Source organism: Tinamus guttatus, unplaced genomic scaffold (genome assembly GCF_059628265.1).
Source record: "Tinamus guttatus ecotype Peru unplaced genomic scaffold, ASM5962826v1 Tinamus_guttatus_pri_ptg000291l, whole genome shotgun sequence".
Classification (NCBI taxonomy): domain Eukaryota; kingdom Metazoa; phylum Chordata; class Aves; order Tinamiformes; family Tinamidae; genus Tinamus; species Tinamus guttatus.
The window spans coordinates 1,891,619-1,896,647 of NW_028288825.1; positions in this window are offsets into that span (position 1 = coordinate 1,891,619).

The following is a 5,029-nucleotide window of genomic DNA, read 5'->3' on the forward strand; positions in this document are numbered from 1 at the left end:
CTGTGTGTGTCTACCTGTAGTTAGACAGTTTGATGCGTGTTCTAAATTCATTTTTTTATTATTTTTTTGCATTTTCGACTGACTGAGGAATCCTGGTTGCTCTTGCAAGAGGCTGGAGGGTGAAACAGGTTGTGAGGTGGCTGAGAGCGTTCTGAGGTTGGAAAGAACCTAGATGGGGTGTGATGGGAGCTAAATAGATAATATACAGAGTATCCAGGAGGTGACTTTGTAGTTTCCCTTTGTCATTCCTGGCTTTGCTCACGGGTGGAATTAAGAGCAAATTCCACCTGTGTTGGAAACTAGCGGAGAAAGATTGTTAAAACCTCCACCTAATTAGCCTTATTCTTCACTTAAGAAATCAGGCATTTTCTTGCCCTATTCAGAATGGGCTGATAGATTATTAAATTTGGTACGGAGAAAGAGTGAAAACAGTGAAATCCGAAGAAGCTAGCTTCTTTTTTTAAGCAAGAGTAGCTACATTTTTGCAGGCAAGTTTATAGCTGTATCTGGAAATATATGCATTTAATTGCGCACTGTGTTCATTCTTCCAGACGGCTTCGCTAAGTGCTCTACACGCGGCCGTTAAAAGCTGCAGACGCTGCAGCTCGGTGCCAGAGCAGGTCTGCCTGAAGAGCTCTCCAAATCCTGGGAAAGCGAGGTACTGAGAGGGGAAAACTGCCTCCGGAGCCTGACGTAGCCCCAGGAGCTGCCTCCGGAGGCTGATGGGAATCAGCCAGAGCCCTTGTTGGCCCGGGAAGACGTGAGGGGGAATGTGGTGGGAGACCCTTCATGGAGCATTCCTGGGATAAGCCGGGTGCTCTCATCCCACATCCGGAAGGAGTGCACGATTCCTGCCCCATCCCGGCTTAGGGAAGCAGAGTCCGTCGGCTCGGACACGCTCCACCCGCTCCCTCATCCTGGAAACGGCGCAGGCTCAAGGCGTCCTCCGATAAAAACGCCTGTTCCAGGCAATCGAGCAGGTTGCATTGCCTGAACGCTCCTTTTATGATTTAATTCAGTCAGGAATCGTTTGCAAGGTAATAAAAAGAGCCTCTGACTCCAGACGCATTCATGGAATTCAATGAGGGCCGGTTAGCGCCGCGCAGGGCTGCGCGCGAGCGTCCCGCTCCGCGGTGACAGCTTAACCGTTCCCAACGCCGCCGAGGGTCGCCCGAGGGTCCCGCCTGGTGCGGGGCTGGTGCTGGAGCCCCGGAGCGGGATTTAAGGCCGGCAAATAGTTCTGAATTCCTCCGCTTGCGGCGGCTGAAGGATGAGGCTGCCCCTGGGGAATCGGGGCTATTGATTGTAATTTGCAGTTAAGCTCTCGCTTTTGGAGGCAGCAGCATAATAAATACCCACTGCAGCGCTGCGGGAGGCGGGAAGCGGAGCTGATCCGGGCAGCGTGGAGCTGATCCCGGCACCTGCGGCTGATCCGGGCACCGGGAAGCAGGAACCCAGTGCTGGGAGGGCAGGACGGAGGTTCCTGAGTGCTCTTTGGCTGCAGGTGGTAACAGGGAATTGTCCCAGTTGTCCCGGGGTGAAGGGACCCTGTGTTGTTGAGGGGAGCGGCTGGTGCCTCCGTGTCGCTCCCTTCTCCGGGGGTGGCTGCAGCGCCCGTCCTGCCCGCGCAGGGGGACGTGTTTGTGGCCCCGCATCCCTGTGATTTCTCTTCCTAAATCAGCTCTGGCCGGGGAGGAGGCAGCGGTCGGGGCCTCGCGCCGGCTGTTGGAGCGTCCTCAGCAGGGAATGCCCATCCCTGGGAGGGAAGGGGCTGCAGGAGCGCCCAGGGCAGCCTGGGCATGAAGGCAGCGGCCGCTCCGCGCTGTGGAGAACAGCAGCATCATCAAATATGCATCGGGCAGCAGCTGCCACGAGTCAACGTGGTCCTGCGGCACCGACAGAGCGAGGGGACAGCGAGGCCGCGAGCAGGACACGGACACAGCCCGGAGTCATGCGGGCCGCCTAGGCCACCCCAGGTGAGTGGCCTTTCCCGTGAGCACCTGTCCCGCCTCTCCTATGGCCCCTTCCCGCCTTTCCTTTTACCTGGGAGATGCCTGAACCCAGGAGAGCTCCCTGGCCCGGGAGAGCTGCAGGGCCCTGGGCTCAGCTCCGCGCTGGGGAGGACGATGCTCCGCAGCGGTGCCCGGTGCCCCAGCGGCTCCGTGGCCACGAGCGGCACGTGGAGCGCGTGCCGGGGTGCGGGATAGCGCTGATCCCGGACACGCCGCTCCCTGCTCCTCAGCAGCCGCTCCGGCCTCTTCCCCCTGGGTGACGTGTCCCGGGTGGGCAGGTTTCGCTGTCAAGCGGCAGCCAGCGAGTAGATGACACTACTAGTGTCACCCCCATGCAGCCCATCCCGCTGCTTCCCTGGCTCCAACAGGGAGGAAGACGGGAAATCAGCTGGCAATTCCCAAGCTGGCGCCGTGGGTGCGGAGGAGGCAGCTCCGTGCTGGAAAGGGCAGCTCTGTCCCACGGGCCGTGGTGTCCCCAGGGCTGTGCAGGTGAGCGCGGCGGGCACGCAGGCCCTGGAAGCGGATGTGAGCGATGCCCTGTGATGGGAATAGGGTGATGCATCTCCCGCTGCCGCCCCGAGGAATCCGACACGTGGAGCCGGAGCCCTGCAAGAGCCCCGGGCCAAAGTCCCTGTCACCAGCACCTTGCTGTCCCCTGGGCTGGCCCGAACCCGCGCTTGGCCCCGCGCCTGCAGCCGGGGCTGCCCTGGGTGTACAGGGGACATGAGTGTGCCTGGCACCAGGCAGGGTGCTCCTGGCTCTGCGTGTGGCTGCTGCCCTTCAGGGTTGGTGGGGTTGACGGGTGCTCCGGGCATCTTCCCCCAGAGCCCGGACCGTGGTCACCCCAGGGAGTCTTTGATGCTGCGGTGGCACTGAGAAGGCTGCCCCGGGCTGGCAGCTTCCCTGGCTTCACAGGGTACCCGCTGCAGCACCCCACATATCCTGGGGTACCCCTTGCAGCACCCTGTGTGTCCTAAGGTACCTGCTGCAGCACCTCAGTGCCCTGGGGTACCCCCTGCAGCACCTCGAGTACCCCGAGGTATCCACTGCAGCACCCTGTGTCCCCTGAGGTACCCCCTGCAGCACCCCAGTGCCCTGGGGTACCCGCTGCAGCACCCTGCATACCCTAGGGTACCCTCTGCAGCACCCTGCGTCCCTTGGGGTACCCGCTGCAGCACCCCAGTGCCCTGGGGCACTTGCTGCAGCACCCTGCGTCCCCCAGCAGCTCCTGCTCTGCCTCTGTGCCCAGGCACCTTGGCACTTGCATCCCCTCGTCCTGCTCCGCTGGGGCTGGGGGCTGCACCCGTGGGCGCAGGGCAGGGACTGGCTGCCCTGGGGCTGCAGAGGGTCCCGGGGAGGCAGGGGGCAACGCGGGGCTGAGCAGGATGGTTGAGGCCACGAGCTCTGTCTTGCCCTGTCCTGTCCCCTCCGGGACAGGCGCTCGGTGCAGGACGGGCCCTGCGGTGCAGGGCGTCCCCTCCGCGGGTGGCTTGGGGACAGCGAGTCACCCCGGCTTCGCTCTGCATGGGACACTCCATCCTGGGGGTCCCGGCTGATGGGCTTTGGGACTCAGGATGCTGCTGGTTGCTGGGTTTGCCTCGCTGCCTTCACGGCTCTCTCCTCCTCTTCCTCATCCCATGGGTCTCCTGAAATACCCCCTCAAGGGGGTTCAGGGGCTGCCACCTCCCCTCTCCGCCGTCCCTGTAAACGGGCAGCAAATTCGCACCGCCGCTGCTTAAACATTCATGAATTTGCAGCCATGGGAATCCAGGCCTGGCATTAACATTTGATGCGGTGGCTCGCCCTGCCGTTAACATTTGATGTGGTCTCCCCGCCGCCGGGCACGTGCGCGCGGGGCCGCGCAGCCGGGGCACGTGCGGAGCCGCCGGGAGCCACGTGAGACGCGCGGGACGCCCGCGGCCCCATGCGGCCTGCGCCCGCCGCGCGCGGGGCAGCCGCCGTCGCGCCGCCCGCGGGAGCCGGGCCAGCTCGTCTCGCGTCGCTCCTTCCCGGCGCGGTGCAGGCGCCCCGGTCCTGCTCCAGGTTAGTGGCATCGGGTTCCTCCTCTGCGGTTCTCCCCTTGGCCACGGTCCCGCCGCCGCCGGGCTCCTGCAAAATGGGCTGGTCTCTCTTGGTGCTTCGCTCTGGCTTCGGGGCATCACACGGGGTCTTTGTGCTTCGTCCTCCTTCGAGTTAGGAGGAGGGGGCTGATTTCCTGCTGAGGGAACAGAGTGCTCCAGGGTGCAAGGTCTGGTTTTGGGTCGGCAACTTCAGGTTTGATAACGGTGCCCTTGTGGAACTGCTACATCCCACTTTCAGAGCTGGTCCCAAAGCCTGGAGTGCGTTGGGAAGCATGAGCAAAGCTGCAGTGGCTCTTGGCTGGGACCAGGTGCTGGAAAAGAGCAGCTGACTACACGCTGGGATGTTATTCCCAGAGCATGGAGTGCAGAAAGGCGAGGGGATGGAGGGGCCGGACCCTGCAGGGGATGGGAGCACCGGGATGCTCCGCGCAGCACGGGATCCGCTGCCGAGGTGGCAAAGGCAGCTCCTAGTCTTCCATCTTGCGCCTCCTCCGGAGAAGCCTCCACGCAGAAGTGGAGCGTCCCGTGCATTATTGATGCCGCGCGCGCGCCCGGCAGATATGGTTACAGGCGGCAGCCCGGCTGCTCATCCCGCGCCGCGGGAGGCAGGAGGCAGCTCCGGCGCCGGCTGAGCGCGGTCCCCGCCGGGACCTGCCATGCGGGGTCCCTATGCGGGGAGCAGCCGGGCCACGGCGAGAGGGCCGAGGGGCACGGGCAGGCGCCCCGGCGCGCCTGGGCGCAGGTAAATACCCCCCGCGACGGGTGCCCGTGGCGTCGGGCCAGGCTGCCGCGGAGCCGTCGGCGCGTGGCAGCGTTGGGGCTGGAGGCGCCTCGTGCCGGCGCTGAGCGTCGCCGCCGCTGCTGCGCGGGCCCTCCCGCGGCCGGGACGTTGGGGCAGCGGGAAAGAGCGGAGCATGAGCGCCCGGCACCGCCGGC